Below are 23,263 nucleotides of genomic sequence, written 5' to 3' on the forward strand. Positions count from 1 at the left end.
TGAAGCGGCTTCTGCAGCTCCCGGCGAACTCTAGAGGTCCCGAGCGCCCCGAGGAACACGGAGGCCACGGCGACCCCGCCCGGAAATCAGGCACCAGGGAGCCTCAGACCCCAAACCCGGCCCGCACTCCCGTCGCCCGGCAACAACCTTCCCACGCCCACTGCGCCAGCGAGCGTGCTGATTGGCTACAGTCTTTGTGACACCCCTCACGCCTATCGGCTTTGCAACTGTCCAATCAGGGGCCCCGGTGAGGGTGGCCGACAACTTCGTCATCTCGCGAGATCCCTGTGTCATAGTCGCGTCCCGCCTACAATGGGTGGGGCGTCCCCGTGGTGGCTCCGCCTTCTCTGCTCTGAGAAGAGGAAGCCTGAGACCTCGCAAGCGGGAAGTGGTGAGTGTGTGGGGCCAGATTTCCCAGAAGGCGGTAGTGGGGCGGATGGATCCTGCCAGAACCAGCTACAGAGGGACCTGGACTTCCCCCCAGTGAGCTCTTCCATCTGCGGACCCCACCACTGCGGGCTGGGCTGGCTCCGGACACCGGCGACAGGCCCCGTCCCTGCACCAGCGACCTCAGCTCGCTCCAGAGCCTCCTCTCCATCTCCTTGCGTGCAGTCTGCCTCTCCCCAGGTTGGGTGGAGAGGACGGAGGGAGATTGGGGAGAGTAGACTGTGCTGTGGCCTTTTGTTGAGGTGAGGCCAGCTCCAGCCTTCAGGCCCTGTTTTGCCTGTCTTACCAATTAGCTAAACTTGGGCTGGAATGCGTGCAATGTACTGCACACTGCTTTCCATTAGGTCCTCCAGTTAAAGTAAATTCTCATTCTTCTTAGAAATTATGTAACATTTCACTAAGAATCACCTTTATAATCAAGTAAGGGCAAACATTTGAGAAAATAAATTGTCAGTGTAAATCCAGCAAAAAAAAAAAAAAAAAAAAGAAAAAAAAAAGAAAAAAAAAAAGAAAAGAAAAAAAGAAACACGATCATTATTCCAGTCAAGTCTTTCTGGTTTAGAAAATATGTTGTTGATGCTAATTTGACAACATTTCTTATGCACCAGAATTGTAAACTCAAATTGCATGGAATTGTCAAAAATAACCCAGGCGCGGAGGGTTCTAGATATAGACTTAAAAACAAAATCTTGGAATATGGTGCCTCTTTTTTTTTAAATTTATTTCACAGGTAGTTATAGGCAGTGAGAGAGAGACACAGAGAGAAAGGTCTTCCTTCCACTGGTTCACTCCCCAAATGGCTGGATTGGCTGGTGCTGCACTGATCCGAAGCCAGGAGCCAGGTGCTTCTTCCAGGTCTCCCATGCGGGTACAGGGGCCATCCTCCACTGCCCTCCCGGGCCAAAGCAGGGAGCTGGACTGGAAGAAGAGCGACCAGGACTAGAACTCGGTGCCAATATGGGAAGCCGGCGCCACAGGCAGAAGATTAACCAAGTGAGCCGTGGTGCCAGCCCAGTGCCTCTTTTTTTGATAAAAGAATAGGCAACAAATGCTATCAGTTGTATATGGGGAAGATAAATACTTTGAGAGGAAGTAAATGATGGCTTCTGTGCTCATAAGGAAGGTGGGGGTGTCAGAAATATGGCATCATTGATCACATATTTCCCTTTCTAAAACATCTTCCCTACAGGTCCAGAAACTGCTCAGGTGTGAGTGTAGGTGGCTGAGCAACAGGCAGTCCTGCTTCTTGATTCCCCACAAAGATACAGGTACAGTTCATCTTCATGTTTGCAGTGGTTGAGTTCCAGGACATACGGTGCAAGATCTTGATTTTGAATGTATTTTTCAGTGTGAGTTTCTTTTTTTTTTTTTAATTAATTTATTTTTTTGACAAGCAGAGTCAGATAATGAGAGAGAGAGAGAAAGGTCTTCTTTCTGTTGGTTCACTCCCCAAATGGCCTTTATGGCCAGTGTGCTGTGTGTGTTTCTGTTTAATGTCATGTGAAAAGTTTTTGAAGTTCCTTTTTATCTGGTGTTAACATTTCAGCCACTTGAATCAGGTTTGCTGTTATTTCTATACAAAAGCTTCATTGCCAACTGTAATACATTCAGAACACTTTCCCTAGGCCTTTGTTTCCTGCTAACATCTTGGGTCCTGTAAAACCTTTTGGGTTCTAGACTCTGGATGTATAAATTCTGTTCTCCCTGAGCTGTTCTTTGTGAAATGCCAATCTTATATTGCTAATGCTTGCATGTTACTGTAAGACTCCATTTACCTGGGCCACAATAACAAATGAGGAACAGAATGTTAGAGCTGTGACAAGGGAATGAGATGCGCTCTTTTGATCAGGGGGCCCTTGTGCAGGATTGTGTACTTACTCACAAGCTTGGATTTATTGGACACTTTTTTGTGAATACTTTGTTAATATTCTTACTTGGGTTTTGACTAATGATAACTGCCTGGTAAGGCATATTGTTGGGTCTACCAAAGGGTCCAGCTACTCACCGCATTGCTGATGAGTCATCAGCTGAGAGAGTCATTCATCATGGAAAAGCGCAATGTGCAATTCTGATAACTTCAGAGCAAACTCTCTCTGGAAGACAATCAGATATGTTCTAATTGCACTCAGCTTCCTCTCCCATGGGTTGAATGGAGGACATGGGAGAGGGAAATGCAACTTCCTCTACAACACCAAGACTGGACTCTCACTCCTTCACTGGAGCTGTGATTCCCAAGCTTCCTACAAATACAGACACTATTTCTTTCTCCTTCCCCTCTCTCCCTTCCATTCTCATTCTAACAAAAGCAGACAGTGATTTTACTGGAAACATTGATCTATCCTTAAGCTTTCCATTATTAAAAAAATGAATTGACTGTGAACCCATTCAATCATATCTTTATTTGTACTTAGATTGGGTTACCATATAACTATGCGTACAACAACAAACCTAAATTATCTGTCTACCATCTTCTCTATTTCATGTTACATGGATTTGGCCTTTTATGAAAAGTTATTTTTATGTTTCCATGCCATATGATCATAAAAGTTAGCTGCCTTACCTCTCCAAGGAAGATGAGCACATTTAGACTAAGCTGTTTTGTGTATTTTCTAGGCTGCTTGTTATTTGAGCATCCCTCTGATTTATTGGAACCTCAACTGCATGCTGAGACATGTTCTTTGTATCAGTACACAAAAGAACAAGGTTGAGAAACATTTTCTCAGGCAGTGACAAGAACTTTTTACAATGCTGTGATCTGCAAGGCTTGTTACAGAAAAGTCAAGTTTATAAAGAAATGCTGAGGGTATAAAGGAATGCCTGAAGAAAAGAGCTAAATGCAGATCTCAAACACATAAGCAGCACTGCTACATAGAGTGGTTTAAGGACTTGTCAAAGGTCACATGGCAGATAACTGGTACAGGAGGAATTCAAGCTCCATTCCTCCTGATCCTGATAAACTAGTTCTTCTTTTTTTAAGATTTATTTCATTTGTTTCATAGGCAGAGGCAGAGAGAGAGGTATTACATTGAATGGTTCACTCCTCACATTGCCACAATGTCCAGAGCTTCATCTAGGTCTCCTACATGGGGGCAGGGGCCCAAGGACTTGGGCCATATTCGACTGCTTTCTCAGGCCAAACCTGTGCCCATTTGGGATGCTGGCACTGCAGGTGGTGGCTTTACCCACTATGCCACAGTTCTGGCCTGATAAACTAGTTCTTTAACCACAAGGATAGTAACTGCAAAGATTTGCTGAGTGCTCCCATAAAAGAGTCCTTGATTTTTCAGTTCAGAACACCTGCTGCCATGATGTGTAACTCCCAGGAAATGTTCTTTAAAAATTTTATTTGAGAGGCAAAGAGAAGGAGATAGGTAGACATGAAGAAAACTCCCATCTGTTGGTTCACTCTTCAAGTCTCTGCAAGGGCTGGGATGGGACTGGGCCTAAATCAGGAGCCAAGAACCCAATACAGGTCTCCCATCAGGATGAAAGGGACCCAATGACTTGAGTCATCACTGCCAACTCCTGGGTGAACATCACCAGGAAGGTGGAATTGGCAGCTGGAGCCAGGAGTCAAAGCTAGGCACTCATATGGGAAAGGGGCATCTTATCTGCTAGGTGAAATGCCCAACCCTAAGAAATATGCTTAGAGTAGAATCATGCTATTCTTATTTGCTATTGTCCTGTGAAAGGGATGGAGAGCAGATGACTGGAGCTGCAGGAACCATTTGGTCCCATGAGGGAACCTTATGGATGAGGCAACAAGGCAAATGAGCCCCTCCTGGAATGAATATCTTTGAATCCTTATATGTGAAAGAAGTGTTAAGCTACAGGTGTTTTTATTTTTTAGACATTATTTATTTAAAAGGCAGAGTTACAGAGGAAGAAAAGTCAGAGAGAGGTATCCTCCATCTGCTGGTTCACTCCTCAAATAGCTGCAGCCACTAGGACTTAGGATGAAACTGTGAGCTAGCAGCTTCATCCAGGCCTCCCACCTGGGTGCAGGGACCTGAGTACTTGGATTCTGCACTGCTTTCCCAGGTGTATTAGCAGGGAGCTCCAGCAGAAGCAGAGCAGCCAAGACTAGAACTGGCACCCTTATGGGATGCCAGTCATAGGCTGTGGTTTAACCCATTATACCACAATGCTGGCCCCTAACCTACACTTTTAAATATTTACTTTGTGTGCTACTCATAGCTGGAATAAACTCTAATACACGTGAGTCATTTTATTCCTTTGATACCGACAATAACCCTCTAAACAAGCACTGTGATACTCTCCATGGGCAGGTGAGAAAGTGGAGCTCATAGAATCTAAATACCTTTCTCGGCCACACAGCTGAGTGGGAAAACTGAGGTTCCTGCACCCCTTTTTAGGCACTACAGTACCTTCCTCAAATGTAAGATGAATCAAACAAGAAATCCTGGTGGTCTTTGTCCTCAGTTAGGACATCTGTACTAAGACAAAATTGTGGGTCCAACTCTTTAGTGGCCTCTTACGTGGCCATGGATAGTTCAAAATCCTTCTAACAAACAGCTTGTAGAGAGTACATGGTGTTTTCATTGGGATGTTTTGAGTTCAGGTCACTAAAAGCTCATCTCAAAGCAGCTTGAATAATGAGGAGAGTCAGACACACAGTGCTCCTAGGGTCGATAAATTCAGTGGCAGGTGATGTCAGTGAGAACATGGGTTCTTTTCACTCTGCTTTGTGACTCACAGCACTACCATTATTTGAAGTTGATTCTTTTTGTGGCAACAGGGAATATGCTTGGAACAAACAATTGAGATTATCCATACTCTTATTTATGGGTAGTAGAAAAAAAATGGAATTGCTTATCTTTCTTTAAAAACTGAGGTGGGGGGTGAGTGTTTGGCACAGTGGTTAAGATGCCTCTTGAGAAACTTTCTTTTTTTTTGACAGGCAGAGTGGACAGTGAGAGAGAGAGACAGAGAGAAAGCTCTTTCTTTTGCCGTTGGTTCACCCTCCAATGGCCACCATGGCCAGCGCACCATGCTGATCCGAAGGCAGGAGCCAGGTGCTTCTCCTGGTCTCCAAGGGGTGCAGGGCCCAAGCACTTGGGCCATCCTCCACTGCACTTCCTGGCCACAGCAGAGAGCTGGCCTGGAAGAGGGGCAACCGGGATAGAATCCAGCGCCCCGACCGGGACTAGAACCCAGTGTGCTGGCACTACAAGGCAGAGGATTAGCCTAGTGAGCCACAGTGCCAGCTGGGAAACTTTCATCCCAAATTAAAGTTCCTGGTTCAAGTCTTGGCACACTTCCAGTTCCAACTTCCTGCTAATGTGCAACCTGGGAGGCAGCAGGTGATGGCTTATGTAGTTGGGTCCCTGCCAAACATGTGGGGAGACCAGATTGAGTTCTCTGATCCCAGCCTCAGCCTGGCCTAGCCCTAATTATTTCCCACCTTTGGAGAGTGAAATGGTATATAGAAGGTCTCTTTCTGTGTCTCAAATAAGCATATAAATGTGTAAGTAAATAAATAAATAATATCAAAGTGGAGGGTGTGGTGGTGTAGTGTGTTAAGCTGCCCCTTGGGATGCCCACAGCCCATATTGGAGGACCTGAAATCAGGTCCCACCTCTGCTTTCAATTGAGCTTCCTGCTAATGCACCTGGGAAGCAATGGTGATGACCTAAGTATGTGAGTTCCTGACACCCATGTGGGGGATCAGGATGGAGTTCCTAGCTTCAGCCTGGCCGAGCCCTGGCATTGAAGACACTTGGGGAGTGAGCCAGTGATTGGAAGTGCGCACTCTCTCTCATACATAAATCTTTTAAAACTCTAGGTAGAATTTTCTTGCCAATCACCTCCTGTCCGATAGCAAAGCTTGGAGGTATCATCGGAGGTATCATCTGAAGTGGGACATTAATAGACAAATGACCATCAAGGCCAGGGGAGTGGCTGCAGACAGGACTGTAATGTTTTAAGAGGAATGCTCCCTCCGGACCAACTACTCAGGGATCTTCCCTGCAAACCTCCCTCCCTGCCCCAGGACACTGCTTTCAGAGCTGTCTGTGGCCACAGAGAAGAGGTGGTCTGGGGAATGGTCACTGAGGAGAGAGGAAGGTCTAGGACCCCTTTCTCCTGGCCTGGAGTCCCTTCTCCTACATCACAGGTCTGCAGCAGAGCATGCCTGTCACCTCCCTCAGCCTGCGACGCCTCTATTAACATTGCCTATGATTACATTAGACTTAGGAACCACAGTGTGCTGTCCACTATGTCAACTTGATCTTTTAGGTTGGGGCTGGTGCTGTGGTGTAGCAGATAAAGCCACCATCTGAAATGCCGGCATCCCATATGGGCATGAGTTCTAGTCCTGGCTGCTCCACTTCCCATCCAGCTCTCTGCTATGGCCTGGGAAAGCAGTGGAAGATGGCCTAAATCCTTGGCCCCCTGCATCCATGTGGGAAGACCCAGAAGAAGCTTGACTCTTGGCTTCAGATTGGCGCAGCTCCAGCTATTGTGGCCAATTGGGGAGTGAACCATCGGATGGAAGACCTCTCTCTCTCTCTCTCTGCCTTTCCTTCTCTGTGTAACTCTTTCAAAGAAATAAATAAATCTTAAAAAAAAAAAAAGAAATTTTAGGTTTTCCATGAAGGTGACACCTGAGTATATCCCAGGCAGCATGGTTGGGAAGAGCTTGTCAGCTAGAAAGACCAGGGAGGTGAGACCAGAGAGCTGATAGCTGGTGAGAGCCTTATGACCTGACCTGTGTTTGTGGGTGAGGTGTAGCTTGTCTCCATTCCCTCCATCTCTGAGTGGGACCTATTCTCCCAGCTACAGTTCTAGGGGAAGTGGCTATGTTTATCTCCTGGCCCAATCACTGTTGTCTGGAAGGATTCACCAATTCAGCCTCTGCAGTGTGTGTGTTGGGGTGTTAAGCATTTTGCTGTCCCCATTAAAATGCAATAGTGGGGAAACTGTCCCCAGGCACTGCCAGGTGAGCTCTGCACCTGCTCTGCCCTCTCTTCCAGAGATTCAGCCTCCAAAGACACACCACTTCTCCATGGGCCCCTCCAACTCTTCCTTTATATGGGGAGAGGGTGGGTGGCAGAAGGCTGCAGGCTCTGTCTGTTGCTAAGGGGAAGTAACAGCAAAGGACCAAAAGGACCATACCCTGGAACACGGGGGTTCTGTGCCTGTTCCTATTACTATGCTACTCAGGCAGTTTTCTTCCATTTCCATTTGTGAACCATGTGTCTGTCATCTAGAGACTGGGAGTCCTGCATCAGCTGCACACACACTTTACACAGGGCTCACTGGTTCAGGTGTTCTTCATCATTTTCCTGCAGCCTCTGTGCTGCTCCAGGGAGTCCTGCCCACATTATTTTGATAAGTACATCTCTAAAGCCATTTGAAATAATTTCTGTGTTTAGAAATGAAACAAGGTCATCATTACTGACTGACTAGATGCCTATTAAATGACTAACTCTACCTTGACTTAATTACTGATCTCCCAGTTGGAAGTTAATACGTATTTTTTAAAAAAGATTTATTTTATTTGAAAGGCAGAGTTACAGAGAAGCAGAGGCAGAGAGAGAGAAAGGTCTTCCATCCACTAGCTCACTCTCTAAATGGTCACAATGGTCAGAGCTGGGCTGATCCAAAGCTAGGAGCCAGGAGCTTTTTCCAGGTCTCCCATGTGAGTGCAAGGGCCCATAGTCTTGGACAATCTTCTTTTGCCTTCCCATGCCTCAGCAGAGAGCTGGATTGGAAGTGGAGCAGCCAGGACTTGAACTGGCACCCACATGGGATGCTGGCACTGGAGGCAGTGGTGTTACTTACCTTCTATGCCACAGCAGCAGCCCCAATATGTAATTTTAAACCAGCACTATCTATTAAACTCTGAAACACCACTGCCTCTCCAAACCACTACTTCTATACCAAGGCATCCCTGATACCAGAACTTCTTGCACCTGAATTAGCATTTCTGCTGATCAAGTACTGGTGCACTTGGATTGCAACAGTTCTTTTAAGTGCACAAGAATTTTTTTTTTAATTTATTTATTTGAAAGTCACAGTTATGGAGATTTCCATTCTCTGATTCAGTCGCCAAATGGCCCAGCTGAAGCCAGGAGCCTCTTCTGAGTCTCCCACGTGGGTATAGGGGCCAAGCATTTGGGCCATCTTCCACTGCTTTCCCAGGCATATTAACAGGGAGCTGGATCAGAAGTGGAGCCAGGACTCAAACTACTACCCATATAGGATGCTGTCACTGCAAAAGGTGGCTTAACCCACTGTGCCACAGTGCCAGCCCCAAGAATTTATTTTGAATGACCATCTTTGTGACACAGCAGGTTAAGCTGCCACATGTGAGGCCAGCATCCCATATCTGAGCTCCAATTGCAGTCCTGGCTGTTCTGCTTCCTGCTAATGCACCTGGCAGAAGGAGATGGTTCAACTACTAGAGCCCCTACCACCCCTGTGGGAGATTCGGATGGACTTCTGATTCCCATCTTCGGCCTGGGCCAGACCTGGCTCTTACGGTCATTTTGTGAGTGAACCAGAAAATGGAAGATCTGTATCTCCCCTTCCCACTCCCCGTAACTCCCCTAACATACATACATACATAAATTTTCTTTAAAAAATATTTTGAAATCCATGCACCATTTTTGTATAATAGGCCTTTTTCATGAACTTTTCAAAAACTGTTCACATGTACAGATTTCAAAATTTGTTGCACAAAATAAGCTTATCATTTCATTCCATTTTCCACAAACTTTTTGAAACTGTCTTGTGCTTTTATTTCTATTTTTCTATAAACAGTACATATATTTGATTTTAGTTCTTCTAAAACATTGATTGCATTTCTTTCCTTATGCTGTCATTCCAGTTTTAGTTTCCTCTTTTCTGCACTCGTAATCTCTCTTGCAATTTCTTCTCATCTCAGTCTATCCTATGTGAGGTGATCAGATCAAACTCCTTGGAGAACAGTTTTCATCTTGTTACTCTCTTGTACAAAAGTGGTTAAAAAAAGAAGACATCCTCATACTTAAGAATGAGGTATGCCTCCTAAGTAGTGGCTTAACCTGCTGCACCACAATGCTCATCTCTGACATTTTATTTGATATTTCCCTGGCATTCTGAATTGCTTTACCTAAATTTATTTGTTGGAGCCAGCGTTGTGATGCATTAGGATAATCTGTTGCCAGTGATGCTGGCATCCCATATGAGCACTGGTTTGTATCTCAGCTGCTGTATTTTCCATCCAGTTCTCTCCCAGTGCATCTAAGAAGCAGCAGACAACCCAAGTTCTTGAATCCCTGGCACCCATGAGGGAGACTTGGATGGAATTCCAGATCCTGGCTTTGATCTGACACAGTTCCAGCCATTGTGACCATTTGGTGGGTGAACCTGCAGATGGGAGATCTTTCCCTCTCCCTCTCTGTCTCTCCCTTTTTATCTATAACTCTTTTCCAAATAAATAAATCATTTAAAAATATTTTTCAACATTTTTTCTCTTTTACCTTCTAGTATAGCTTTCTCCCTTGGTGCTGCTGCTCTCTGTTGACTTGTCCTCCTTAGCCTCTGACTAGAACACAGCCACCTCTCCAATGCTGACATCCTCTGATACACATTTCACTCTTCTGTTCTCTCTAAACTGCAGACTCTGCTTGGGCAACCCAACTAACTATCATGCATAAACTTGCATAGACACACACACCTGATGACTCCAGAGTCTTGGATTTCAGGTCATAATTAACTTTCATTTTCAGAGGACTGGTGAAAAAATCAGTCTGGAAGCCAGGGTGTAGCCTTGTGGTTCAGATGCCTGTGTCCCACATTGGAGTTTCTGAGTTTCATTCCCAGTTCCAACCCCTGCCTCCAACTCCCTCATAATGCAGACTCTGAGAGCTAGCAAGTGATGGCTCAGATGATTAGGTTCCCTGCTCCTGGGCCAGCCCTGGCCACTGTGGACATTTCAGCAGTGAACTGGAGGGTGAATACCACTTCTCTACTTGTTTGTCTCTTTGCATCTCAAATTAAAAACAAAAACAAAAACAAAAAATGTATGTCTTTATCTTTCATTGAAATAACTTCCTCAATGGCTAAAAGTAGTTTCATTGTTAAAGTTAGCAAAAAAAAAATAACACTTCTTGGTTGTAAATGATATTTGAATAATATATAACTGTAAATCAGACTTCCATAGTGGACAAGGAAGAGAAAGATGAGGGAAATAATTTTTACTTCTGGCTTTGATGCTTCTTTGTCATGTAACCTTGGAAAATTCATTTAAACTCATGGAGCCCAAGTTGAGTGTCTTTAAAATGACAGGCTCATCTAGTTGAGGCAAATGGCATAAAGCTGAGAGCCTTCCTTGATTCTAAGCCAAAAGAGCTAAGTGGCATTAGCAAGTCATTTTAGCCCTCTGGTTCTTCATCCGCTGTGAAATAAGAAGATTGTCTTTATATTTAAAGGATTTATTCTACACAGTCCTATCTTATGGTAAGGTTTGCATGACTGTCAGGTCTTCTAAACTCTACTGTATTATTAGCAGTTGGCACTGAAGATGAAATGTTAAACAACATAAAACTGCTAGGACTGGGGCCTGCGCTGTGGCACAGTGGGTTAACGCCCTGGCCTGAAGTGCCAGCATCCCATATGGGTGCTGGTCCAAGATCTGGCTGCTCCTCTTCCAATCCAGCTCTCTGCTGTGGTCTGGGAAAGCAGTAGAGGATGGTCCAAGTCCTTGGGCCCCTGCACCTATGTGGGAGACCTGGAAGAAGCTCCTGACTTTGCATTGGCACAGCTCCGGCCCTTGCGGCCAATTGTGGAGTGAACCACCAGATGGAAAACCTCTCTCTGTCTTTCTGCCTCTCCTCTCTCTGTAACTCTGACTTACAAATAAATCAATAAATAATAAAATGAAATAAAAGAACTGCTAGGGCTTGTAGTTCTATTAGGACCTACACAAAAACATTTGAGTTCATGGGAATTTTTAAATTTAAAAACAGAAACACTGAATTACCATTCATAATCAGTATAGTTACTAAAATTCTTAATTATAATCATTGAGTATTGATAATGTAATTTTTTAAGAGATTTTATTTATTTATTTGACAGATAGAGTTAGAGCGAGAGAGAAAGGTCTTCCTTCCATTGGTTCACTCCCCAAATGGCCACAGCAGTTGGAGCTACACTGGTCTGAAGCCAGAAGCCAGGTGCTTCTTCCTTGTCGTGGGTGCAGGACCCAAGCACTTGGGCCATCCTCCACTGCCCTCCCAGGCCACATCAGAAAGCTGGACTGGAAGAGGAGCAACCGGGACTAGAACCGGCACCCATATGGGATGCCAGCACCACAGGCAGAGGATTAACCGGTGCACCACAGCACCAGCCTCGGTAGCGTAATTTTTGATAGTATACTCCTAGTATTGTATATTTTAGTTTACACAATATTTGATTAGATAAAAATATAGGTAGCAATAGTTATTGCTTCTCCTAATTTTACTGGATTGGATCATAGCACATGCCATTAAACCTTATTTTTTTAAAGGTTTACTTTTGAAGGAGTAACAGAGAGAGAGACACATTGAGACATATTCCATCTGCTGGTTTACTCCTCAAGTGGCTGCAAAAAGCTAGAGTTGGGCTGATCCAAAGCCAGAAGCTTCTTCCAGGTCTCGCACATGGATTCAGGGGCCCAAGTATTTGGGCCATCTGCTGCTGCTTTTTAAGGCACATTAGCAGGGAGCTAAATTAGAAGTGGAGCAGCTAGGACATGTACCTGTGCCCATATGGGATACCAGTACTGCAGGTGGCAACTTTACGTGATATGCCATGGCACCAGCTCCAGCCTTTTTACTTTAAATTAATAACTAAAGAGATTATCCACTGTTCAACCTCCTGGCTTTGGCCTGGCCCAGCCTCCACTGTCATGGACATTTGGGGAGTGAACCAGAGGTTGAAAGATCTCTCTTCTTCTGTCTCTCCCTCTCTAACTCTGCCCTTCAAATAAATGAGTCTTTGAATATATACATATATGGGCCCCACACAGTAGCACAGTGCGTAAAGCCACTGCCTGCTGTGCTGGCATCCAATATGGGCATTGGTTCAAGTCTTGGCTGCTCCACATCCAATCCAGCTCCCTGCTAATGTGCCTGGGAAAGCATCAGAGGACTGCCCGAGTGCTTGAGCCCCTGCATTCCTGTGGGAGACCTGGAAGAAGCTCCTGGCTCCTGGCTTTGGATTGGCTCAGCTCAGTCCATTGTGATCATTTGGGGAGTGAACCAGTAGATGGAAGGTCTGTCTCTACCTCCTCTCTGTAACTCTGCCTTTCAAATAAATCAGTTTTAAAAATGAGGGAGAAAAGTGCACTTCTGTGGCCTTCCTCATTGCCTAGAGTAACATAATAAAAATCTGTTAGATAAGTGAAAGCAAATGAATAAGGGAAATTCTGAGATCATGTATTGACCACAGAAGAGAATGGTTTCCATGTATGTCTTCTGGAAGCCCATGCAAGTTGGAACCAAAGGAAAGATGACAAAAAAGGGGAGGCCCATATTCCCCATTTGTCTTCTTCCTTCATTGGAGCAGTGGAGAGTTGAGTAATGTAACATTGGTGTTTGTCTCCATACAGTTCACGTCTATTTAGCTGGTTCTTAAGCCTCAAGAAGGGATTTAGGTCAATGTTCTATTCTCATCAGTGACCCTGATGTTTAATAAAAGATTCTGTTAGTAATTTTAACCCCAGGTGGTTCTAAGGATGTGCTGTGACTTAGGTTTAGAAAAGAGCATCTTCCTTGCCACCCTCATCTCAGCTCTGGGGCTGCCAGTTCTCCCTGCACAGATTCAGTAATGCATGCTTCTTCTCTACTACAAAGATCCTCCCTTTATGTTGGTTGAAATTCCAGTTGTCAAAGGCAAATCAACTCACACCTGGACTCTAAGTATTCAATGACATTATTTATCAAAATAAATGCATTAAAATATTCAAAGACCACTTCAAAGCTTAACTGCCTTCAAGAGTTTCTGGCACTTGTAACAGCCACTGTGATTTTCTACACATGAGCATTCACTATTTTATATACCATTTAACACTTCAAACATCATTTCAGGTTCAGCAATACACAAGAATAGAATGGATGATCTGGAGTCACAAGAACTTTAGTACTCTTCTACATAGTAAATATACTACTTTAGTTGGGACTCAAAACCTAAAACTAAAACCACTATGTGGTAATGTGAACTGATTTAAGGAAAGATGTACAGCTAGGTAGTTAAGGCCACATACTCCCAGACCTATTGATTTTAAATGAGTTCAGATCAACAGCATTCCATTGCATTATCTTCCATCTCACAGTCCTGCATTTCCAGCAAGACCCACCCCACTCAGACCACGTATTTCCTGCCTGAGTCTGTACAGTGGTGGAAGCTGTTCTGATACTAGCTTCTCTGGACAGTCACCAGCTTCCTGACTTGAAATCAATAGTTCTGAGGGAACTGAATTGAATGTCAGTCTCTGGCAATCACAGACTTCTGCCTTAGGAAACAGAACATGTCCTCTTCTCTGGGGCTCCCTTTTTCTCATCAACTATGGGGCTGTGTAGTGATCTGTGGTTTTTCACACAAGTCCTGGTAGAACTCTGACTCCAAAAAACAGGGATAAGAGTTCTTCCTGGGGGCTGGTGCTGTGGCATAGCAAGTTACACTGATGCCTGCAGCACTAGCATCCCACATGGATGCTGGCTTGAATCCCAGCTGCTCCACTTCTTACCCAGCTCCCTGCTGGGTAAAGCAGCAGAGGAGGGCCCAAGTGCTTGATCCTCTGCCCCTACATGGGAGACCTGGAGGAAGCTCCTGGCTTCAGCCTGGCCCAGCCCTGTCCATTGTGGCCATTAAGGGAGTGGACCAGCAGATGGAAGACCTCTCTCTGTCTCTCCCTCTCTTTTTCTCTCTGTAACTCTGCCTTTCAAATAAGTAAAACATCATGCTGTACACCCTTTTCCAGGCAGTTGTACAGCTGGGAGTCATAGCTTCTTGTATATTTTGGATAATAAAAGTTTTGGTTTGAAACCATGTTTATCTGGAACAAAGAAGATCATTCATTATCCTTTGTTAGAGAAGGGAGCTGTGCTCTTTGAACATGAAAATCAGAAGCTGTAATGTGTGATGAGCTGCACCTGCTAGGTCTGGGGATACTTAGTTGAAAGCCAAGACACCAGGAAAGCTTTTCAGATTCTCTGGCCCTTGCTTTAATCTTACATCTTTACTTCTTTTGTTGCTTCTCAGTGCCAAGGGTGTACACTTTATGCTGAAATGAGGAATATTGTCTTACCTCTTTTGGGGCTTTTTCTAAGAAGAGTGTATATATTTATCTTGGTTTTAAGGATAGCTTCTGGGGTAGGTGGATTTTTTGGAAGTTTTCACAAGCCAGCCAGTAGCTTATATTTTCTTCACAGAATTCAGTTTTTAAAAAAGCCTTGAATACAGCCATACCATCTGTAGGGAGGGAAGAGAAGGTAGAAAAAAAAAGCATGTGGAATATGAGGAACCGAATGATCAAATAATCCCTTGTGTTTTTCTAGTACTAGGATTAGCTATTCTCTAGTTTTTACTCAATCCTGTAATTCTGAGGATTTAGCTCTTTAAAGACAAAGATGCCAGTAGGCAAAATACTTGAAGTTGGTGCCATACTGCTAAAACATAAATACTTCAGTTTGTTTTAATGCCAAAAATGTATTTATAGGAGAGGCATAAATCTTCAGGAAACTAAGTCTCTTGCAAACATTGCATGCAATGAAAAGCATCCTCAGCCTCAACCAAGAGCACTGCCATTGCAGAGCTGAAGGGTGATTTATCTTCCCCACCTGGGGTGAATATGCTGAGAAATAAAGGGAGATAAACAGACCTTCTAGGGTAAGTCTCATTCCCCTTGGTGAGCTGCTCATTTGAGGACACAGCCTTTCTGCACTCTTGTGATACTTGCAATGGATTAAATTCAAGACTAATTCACATTTGCAGGCCAGCAGCTCCTGGCATGCTTCTGACCACAGCAGTGCTTCCTTCAGGGTGGTCTGCAGGAGCAGTTCCCCTCCCAGCTCAGCAATGAGTTGTTCAGATTGCAAACACAAGAATCTCAACTTACTTAATGAAAGTTTGCTATCTGCTTTTCTTGCTGATTTTGGCCTTCCCAGGAGTGGTGGGATTTTGCAATAAGTAGCTTAATCATGTCTTCAAATCTTTTAATCTTTAAAAAAAAATCTCACTAAATGACCATCCTTGAATACACTACTGAGCCTGAATGCATTTTTACCAGTCGCCCAGTAGCTACAAACAAACCAAATGAGACAAACCAAAAGCCAATAGCAGGCTTACCCACCTAGTATTTAAACTCAGCCCCGAAGTACTGAGCAGTTTCATCAGTTCCTCAGAATGTAACTATGCTGTGAGGACTAAAGATAGGACTGCCCAAATTTTAATTTTCAATACATTGCACAGCTAATAAAGCAGATGCTGTCTCTGGCCCACAAAAGTGGACAGTTTCCCTGCAAGGTTAACTGCAATTGGGAGACATTTTGCACCTGATGGAACCCACAGCGGGACTGCCTTGAGCCGGCTTCTCTGCTTCCCTTTCCACTTTTGGTCCTGGATGGGCCAGAGACCATGCACAGGAGGTGCCACTGGTCACCCATGTCCCCCCCCCCCCAGTCCACCTGCAATGCTCCTGGGAAGCAGATGCCACAGAACAGTGATTTGTTCCACGGTTGTCACTGCATTATCAGCCTATCAAGAGAAAACGACCATGGACTCCAACGAGATAGCCAACTGCATAAGCACTGCCCCCAGCAGCAGTGCAGGAGGGTGGATGACCGAAAGCGCAGCGTGGCCAGGATCTCTAGGGACCCTGCAGGACTCTGCTGCCCTGGATGCCTACAACAGGTGGCTGCACGAGGGCCCAGTGAGCCTCCAGCACCCTCCTACCAAGCCCGTCCTGGGTGTCTGCCCGAGCAGGCCACACAGATGCAGCGTCAGTGCACAAATCAGCACCACATGCTTGGTTTTCCTGCTGAGACTCGGCCTTCATTGCTTCCCCAAGTGCTGCACGTGCTGCAAGCCTCATCCAGTGGGGCTGGCGGGAGAGGTGGGGCACTCACTGGGTCTGTCTCCTCTTCTCCTGCAGCTCCTGGCTGCCGCCTGCATTCTAGTCCCAGGGTCTGAAATCAAGCTCAACCGCCAAGAACATAACACTACCCAGATCACCCTAACACACTGCAACTACCAGCTGCCCGCCAATGACCATCGCCTTTATAGCCGGCCCAGTGTGGGATGGGTCTGGCAGCGCTGGTCCTGCTCCAGGACAGTGAGGATTGGCCTGAGGCCCCCAGCTGAGCCGAGTCTGAGCTGCCCTGCAGCAGATTCTGGAAGCAAGGGAGCTGCTTATGGCTGAGGCCCTGGCTCAGAGCACACTCAGGGAGATGCCGCGCCTGGCAGGGGCGTTGGGGGCCGTGGACTTTCCCAGGCTGCAGTCCTGGGGCAGAGGCTGGCCCTGCCCTTCTTCCCCAGCCCTGCCCGCAAGTGGAGCGGAGTTCCCACGGGGGTGGCTTAGTTCACAGGAGGGCAGGCAAACCCTGAACACTGGGACTCCGGGTGCCAGGTGCAGGCCTGCAGCCTTCTGGGAGGGAGTAGGAGACAGCAACTTTGTGGGGAGGTGACACCCGAGCTGGGCCTGCATTTTGGGTCAGCTCTGGACGTGTGTCTGCGTGCACCTGGACCTGCGGGGCTGCTGCTGGCCTGGCCGTGCTGGGAGCTGGGCATCCCTGGTGGTGAGGGCAGGAGGGTGAGGTGCTGAGCTCGCTCTGGGTGCACCAGGCTCTTTAGAACCTTTCAGAGCAAGGAGTTGAGCTCACCTCCTGAGTCACTCCTGGTCCGTTTGGAATTTGCCAGAACCCTGAATTAGGGGTGTGGTGGAGGTGGTAGTGGTTGGCTTGAATGCACTTTATTTGTGAATTCTTCAAACACAGCTTCTCCCTACCCTTTTAGGCTTTAAGGTGATTGATGAGGACAGAGTCCCTCAGCTATGAAGTGACTGAATTTTGGAAACTATGTCCAGAACTCCACAGTGCATATTCAGGTGCTCTTCCTTCAGGCCTGCAGGTGGACAGCAAGAGCAACAGTAAGATATTAATTACTGTAGATACTCTCCTTTCTTTCCAGTAGACACACCAAAAGAGAATGGGAGATGTGTGCTTGAACAGTGGAACCAGTCAACATGCTAGGGTGAGCTGCCAGTACTTGGAGCTCAGGAGTGGACATGGAGAGCAAAACCTGCATTATTTGAGAACAGTTAGGTATTTTACTGTGAAAGGGAAATCACTTAGATGTGAGCAAGACACCTTAAGAAAAGGTCTGTATATTTTTTATTTTCAATTTTTAAGGCTTTTTTTTTAATTTGACAGAGTTAGACAGTGAGAGAGAGAGACAGAGAGAAAGATCTTCCTTCATTGGTTCACCCCCCAAATGGCTGCTACAGCTGGAGCTACACCAATTCAAAGCCAGGAGCCAGGTGCTTCCTCCTGGTCTCCTATGTGGGTGCAGTGGCCCAAGCACTTGGATCATCCTCCATTGCCTTCCCAGGCCACAGCAGAGAGCTGCACTGGAAGAGGAGCAACCGGGACTAGAACCTGGCACCTATATGGGATGCTGGTGCCACAAGTGGAGGTTTAACCAAGTGAGCTATGGCACTGGCTCCTGTGTATTTATTTTTGTTTATTTGAAAGGCAGAGAGAGCCCTTCCATTTACTGCTCATTCCTTAAATGTCTACAACAACCAGGCCTGGGTCTGGCTGAAGCCAGGAACTCAGTGTGGATCTCCCACATAAGTAGCAGGGACTCAAGTACTTGAGCCATCAGCTGCTGCCTCCCAGGGTTCTATTAGCAGGAAGCTAGAAACAGACACAGGGCTAGAACTTGGACCCTAGGCATTCTGATTGGAATGTGGAAGGCTTTACCACTATGCCAAACACATGCTCCAGTAAGGTGTTTCAACATGTTTGAAAATTTAAGAATGTGTTCTTAAATATATGCTCTTTATCTTGAAAATTTGCATAATCTTATATTCAGTTTCATATGATTCAATGTAAAATTTAGATACATGCTTTAACTCACCAATACAAACTTCAGTGATTTTTTCACTTAGAACCTTGAATATTAGCATTCATTCAGACTGAAGTTCACTCATAGGCTGGGAATTCTGACAAAGAGACAGTAGGGAGAAAAATCTAGATGTGTATCTGAGACCTAATTAGATTCTGAACCTGACCGATAGAATCTGAGTAACTGTTGGGAGAGTCACTTCATGTTGCTCCCCCTCTTCGTGGAGGAACGACACAAGACCCTGCGCTGTTCTTTTGTCTGCTCGGCCCTTCCTGGGTTTGCTACTGGTTCTTCCCGGGTTGGCTACCGTCCCTTCCACCTCTGTGGAAGGGCGGTTCCCCCTGCCACTTTCCCCACTTCCGCGGGGGAGCGGCACACCACTGGCCGGCTCTCTCGGGGGCTGCTCAGGTGTTATTCAGATAGATGTTCCTGGTGCATGTTGTCTCTCTCCTCCTTTATAGTCCTCTTCCACCAATCCCAACTCTGCTACCCACACGCCGAGTATGCTGCTCTCCTCCAATCAGGAGCAGGATCAGCTCCTGCAGGTCATCACTGAAGTTGGCGAGAGGCAGCTGCGTAGAAGTTGTTACTCCCTTCTCAGTGCCATATTGTGGGAGAGCAGATGCATAGAATAAGTCTTAATTCCAGTAACAGTCTAGTCCGAGTTGCTCCCCACAACTTCATACTTCTCCCCTCTGTAATGAGAGGACTGTGTCATTTGCTGTTATGTAAATCTTATGTGAAGAGCCTTTTATAAATTCTGAAGTGCCATACAGAAGCATATTATACATTTACATATGTGTGAAAAAAGGCAATGTCAAAGGCATAGCTATTCCAGAGAGAAGTTAGGATTAGCTCAGTTTATAAGGGTGTAAGTACCATTAAATATCAACATATTTGAAACAGATTTATAGAGTATGAAGTTCATGATAGATGTTTAATAAATGCATTCTGGATAATAAGCAAATATGGGAAATAATGCCACACCCATCAGCGTTTAAACTTTCAGACAGCTCCATGCCATGGAAGTGCAGTGGTCCTTGTAAATTAACAAAAGTCAATCTGTGTATATCCATGGAAGCAACTGGTTTAAATGCAGGCTATACTAGAGGTTTTTGTGTTTAGTAAAATTACTTGATTTCTTTCATGAATGCTTTCAGACTGATAACTGATGATGAGTGGCAGACATTTTTTTTCTGAAAAGTATGTGGTTGAGAAATATAAATATAAATATGTGTCTGAATATTTTTAAGCATTGAGACAATACCTGCAACTGTCAGAAGCCTTTTCCTCAAAAAGTTGCCATATTAATGCCTTTTCATTTATTTATTTAATGTATGTTTAGGTAAAAGGCAGAGAAGAGAGAATCTCTATCTTTCATCTGCTGGCTCACTTCCAGATGGCCACAGTAGCTGGGGCTAAGACAGGCCAAAGCCAGGAGCCTGGAACTCTGAGTCTCCCATGTGGGTGCAGGAACCCAAACACCTGGGCAGTCTTTGCTGCTATCCCAATCAAGGAATTGGATAAGAAGTGAAGCAGGTGCGTCTCAAAGCAGTGCTCATAAGGCATGCTGCTGTTGCACTGGGTGACTTACCCCTCTGTGCCACAATGCTGGCCCTGGGCTGATGACATATTTAAGTGCTGCCACTGGCTTTTGGCTAAATAGGATAGTTTAACATGTTTTCCACTCTGTGTAAGAGGAACAAATAAGGCAGTGGGTTGTAAAAGTTGCTCAAGGAAACCACAGCTTGAGAAAGATGGATCAACTCACCTTGCAATTTCCACGTTACATCTATACCACCTTTTGCTGGACAAACATCTGATTGTATGCCCTAGTGGTGGAGGTTCTCAGGGTGCTGGAACTTTTTGTAATTTTTTAAAATTACAGAAGATTACAGAAGGTGGCAAACAAACAAAAATTTACAAACTGCTGCCAATACCAAGAGGAGATTATTGAGAGTACAAGGTCACCTGTTGGAGCCAGCACTGTGGCATACCAGGTTAAAGCCCTGGTCTGAAATGCAGGCATCCCGTATGAGTGCTGTTTAGAGTCCTGACTACTCCACTTCTGATCCAGCTCACTGCTAATGCACCTGGAAAAGCATCAGAGGATGGCCCAAGTCGTTGGGCCCTTTTGCCCATGTGGGAGACCTGAAGAAGCTCCTGGCTCCTGGCTCCTGGCTTCAGATTCGTTCAGCTGTGGCCATTGTAGCCATTTGGGGAGTGAACCAGCAGACAGAAGATTCTCTCTCTCTCTCTCCCTATAACATTTTCAAATAAGTAAAATCTTTTTTTAAAAAAAGGTATACTGCCATACTTCTTTCTTCCCTGTTAATTACTAGGAATTAAAAATTGTCATGGAGCCAGCACTGTGGCAGAGTGGGTTATACTAACATCTGCAGCACCAGCATCCCATATGGGCACTGATTGGCTGTTCTACTTCTGATCCAGCTCCCTGCTAACATGCCCTGGGAAAGCAGCGAAATATGGCACAAGTGCTTGGGCCCTGCACCCAAGCAAGAGACCTAGAAGAAGTTTCCCTGATCCCTAGCTTTTTTTTAAGATTTATTTTATTTATTTGAAAGAGTTACAGAGAGAGGTAGGCAGAGAGAGAGAAGTCTTCCATCTGCTGGCTCACTCCCTGGATGGCTGCAACAGGCAGAACTACGCCAATCCAAAGCCAGGAGCTAGGAGCTTCTTCCAGGTCTGCCACATGGGTTCAGGGGCCCAAGGACTTGGGCCATCTTCTACTGATTTCCCAGGCCATAGCAGAGAGCTGGATCAGAAGTAGAGCAGCCAGGACTAGAACCAGCACCCATATGGGATGCTGGCACTTCAGGCCAGGGCTTTAACCCACTGCACCACAGCACAGGCCCCATGCAGGCAGTGTCTTAACTCACACCACAACACTGGCACTAAGTGGTTACTTTTTACAAAGGGAAAACAAAACAAAACAAAAACTAGGAAATTAAATGCCATGGGCAAAAGATGTGATGAGAGGAAAAAATGAAAACTTTTAATACCTAGTGGTTGGTCATATGAAAGAAGTGTGACACTTACCTTTATTATTACCTTTAGTCCAGTTTGAGTTTCTTTATTTTTTTTACTTAATTGTGAGGCAGAGGGAGAGAGAATGAGAATGTACTCTGATTCTCTGGTTTACTCCCCAGAATGCCTGCAACAGCCAGAACTGGGTCAGGCTGAAGCCAGGAGTGTGAACTCAATCTTAATCTCCCATGTGTGGGAAGAAACCTGAATACTTGAGCCACCAGTGCTGCCTTATGGGATCAGTATTAGCAGGAAGCTGGAGTTAGGAACCAGAGCTAGGCGCTGAACCCCAGTACTATGATGTAGGACTTGGACATCTCAATTGCTGGGTGCTTTAACTGGAAAAATGTTCATCAAAGAATATGACCCCACAAGATTCTGTACCTACTCATAATAGGATTTGAGATGTAAAAGTCATGATTAATTTCTTGCAATACAATTTACATAGTCAGAAGCAAAGAAAAAATTAACATTTTATTTTTGTCCTGAATGAATCAGAGTTTAAAACTAATACTTGACTTGTATGTCAGAGGAGTTAATGACTTAACCAACTCTTCCATTAGAAATACTACATTTGGGGCTGGCACTGTGGTGTGGCCTGAAGCGCTGGCATCCCATATCGGCACCAGTTCAAAACCCAGCTGCTCCACTTCCCATCCAGCTCTTGGCTGTGGCCTAGAAAAGCAGTAGAAGATGGCCCAAGTCCTTGGGCCCCTGCACCCACATGGTAGACCTGGAAGAAGCTCCTGGCTCCTGGGTTCAGATCAGCACAGCTCCAGCCATTGTGGCCAGTCGGGGAATGAATCATCGGGTGGAAGACCTGTCTGTCTGTCTGTCTGTCTGTCTCTCTCTCTTTCTCCCTCTGCTTCTCCTCTCTCTGTGTAACTCTGACTTTCAAATAAATAAAACTTGAAAAAAAGAAATACTATGTTGTATACTTCTATGGTTATACTTGAGATTCATTTGTAGTATAGAGTATGCTGTACTTCAAAGCCAGTAGGGCCTCCTTAAAACTAATAGTTCCCTCTTTACTAAGACGTCTGGGGAAGACAGTTTGGAATAGTGATTAAGATGTCGCTTGGAATGCCCAGGTTCAGGTCCCAACTCTGCTTCTGATTCCAGCTTTTTGTTAATGTGTATCCCAGAGATGGCAGTGATGGTTTAAGTATGTGGGTTCCTGCCACCCATGTGGGAGACCCAAATTGAGCTACCAGCTCCTGACTTCAGCTTAGCCCAGCTCCAGCTATTGTAGGCATTTGGGGAGTGAATCAGCAGATGGAAGATCTCTGTTGGTCTGCCAATCTAGATTTTCTTTTGAAACCTAAAATGGAGAATCATGGAGTTTTATTTCCTTTTCTGAATAAAAATCATTAACACAGTAATATATCTCAAATTTTCTGTATTATTAGTCCTGTAAGTTAAAGGTCCATAAATAAATATGAGGTATAAATTAACAGTTGGTTTCTGGCCTGTTCCGGTTGCTTCTCTTTTCTTGTGCAGAGAATACCATGGAGAGGAGGTGATTATAACAACTTCCTTATAAAAGCAGTTACAGCTGGGGCACCTGAAGAAGACTTCAGGACGGCTGAGCAGTTCCCCTTGGGTGGTTTGGGAGTTGCCATGGCTACTGCTTCATGCACTCCCTGAGGAAGAT

General features: G+C 45.2%; 2 long non-coding RNA genes across 6 annotated transcripts in view; both read left to right on the forward strand.

Annotated features, from left to right (window-relative positions):
- LOC138846303 (uncharacterized) overlaps positions 1-23,263 on the forward strand; it is a 145,836-nt gene that overhangs the window by 82,156 nt on the left and 40,417 nt on the right. The gene's annotated exons all lie outside the window — the stretch shown is intronic.
- Positions 245-22,485, forward strand: LOC138847843 (uncharacterized). 4 transcript variants are annotated; one of them, XR_016223757.1, is made up of 4 exons: positions 245-391; positions 1,637-1,715; positions 17,449-17,581; positions 22,173-22,485. It is a non-coding gene; the product is annotated as an uncharacterized LOC138847843 (long non-coding RNA). The 4 variants fall into 4 exon arrangements; XR_016223758.1 differs by lacking the exon at positions 22,173-22,485 and adding an exon at positions 19,907-19,923; XR_016223759.1 differs by lacking the exon at positions 17,449-17,581 and having other exon boundaries at positions 247-391; positions 22,173-22,484.

The sequence above is a fragment of the Oryctolagus cuniculus genome, chromosome 17 (genome assembly GCF_051225735.1).
Source record: "Oryctolagus cuniculus isolate XC-2025 breed Fujian yellow rabbit chromosome 17, ASM5122573v1, whole genome shotgun sequence".
Lineage (NCBI taxonomy): Eukaryota > Metazoa > Chordata > Mammalia > Lagomorpha > Leporidae > Oryctolagus > Oryctolagus cuniculus.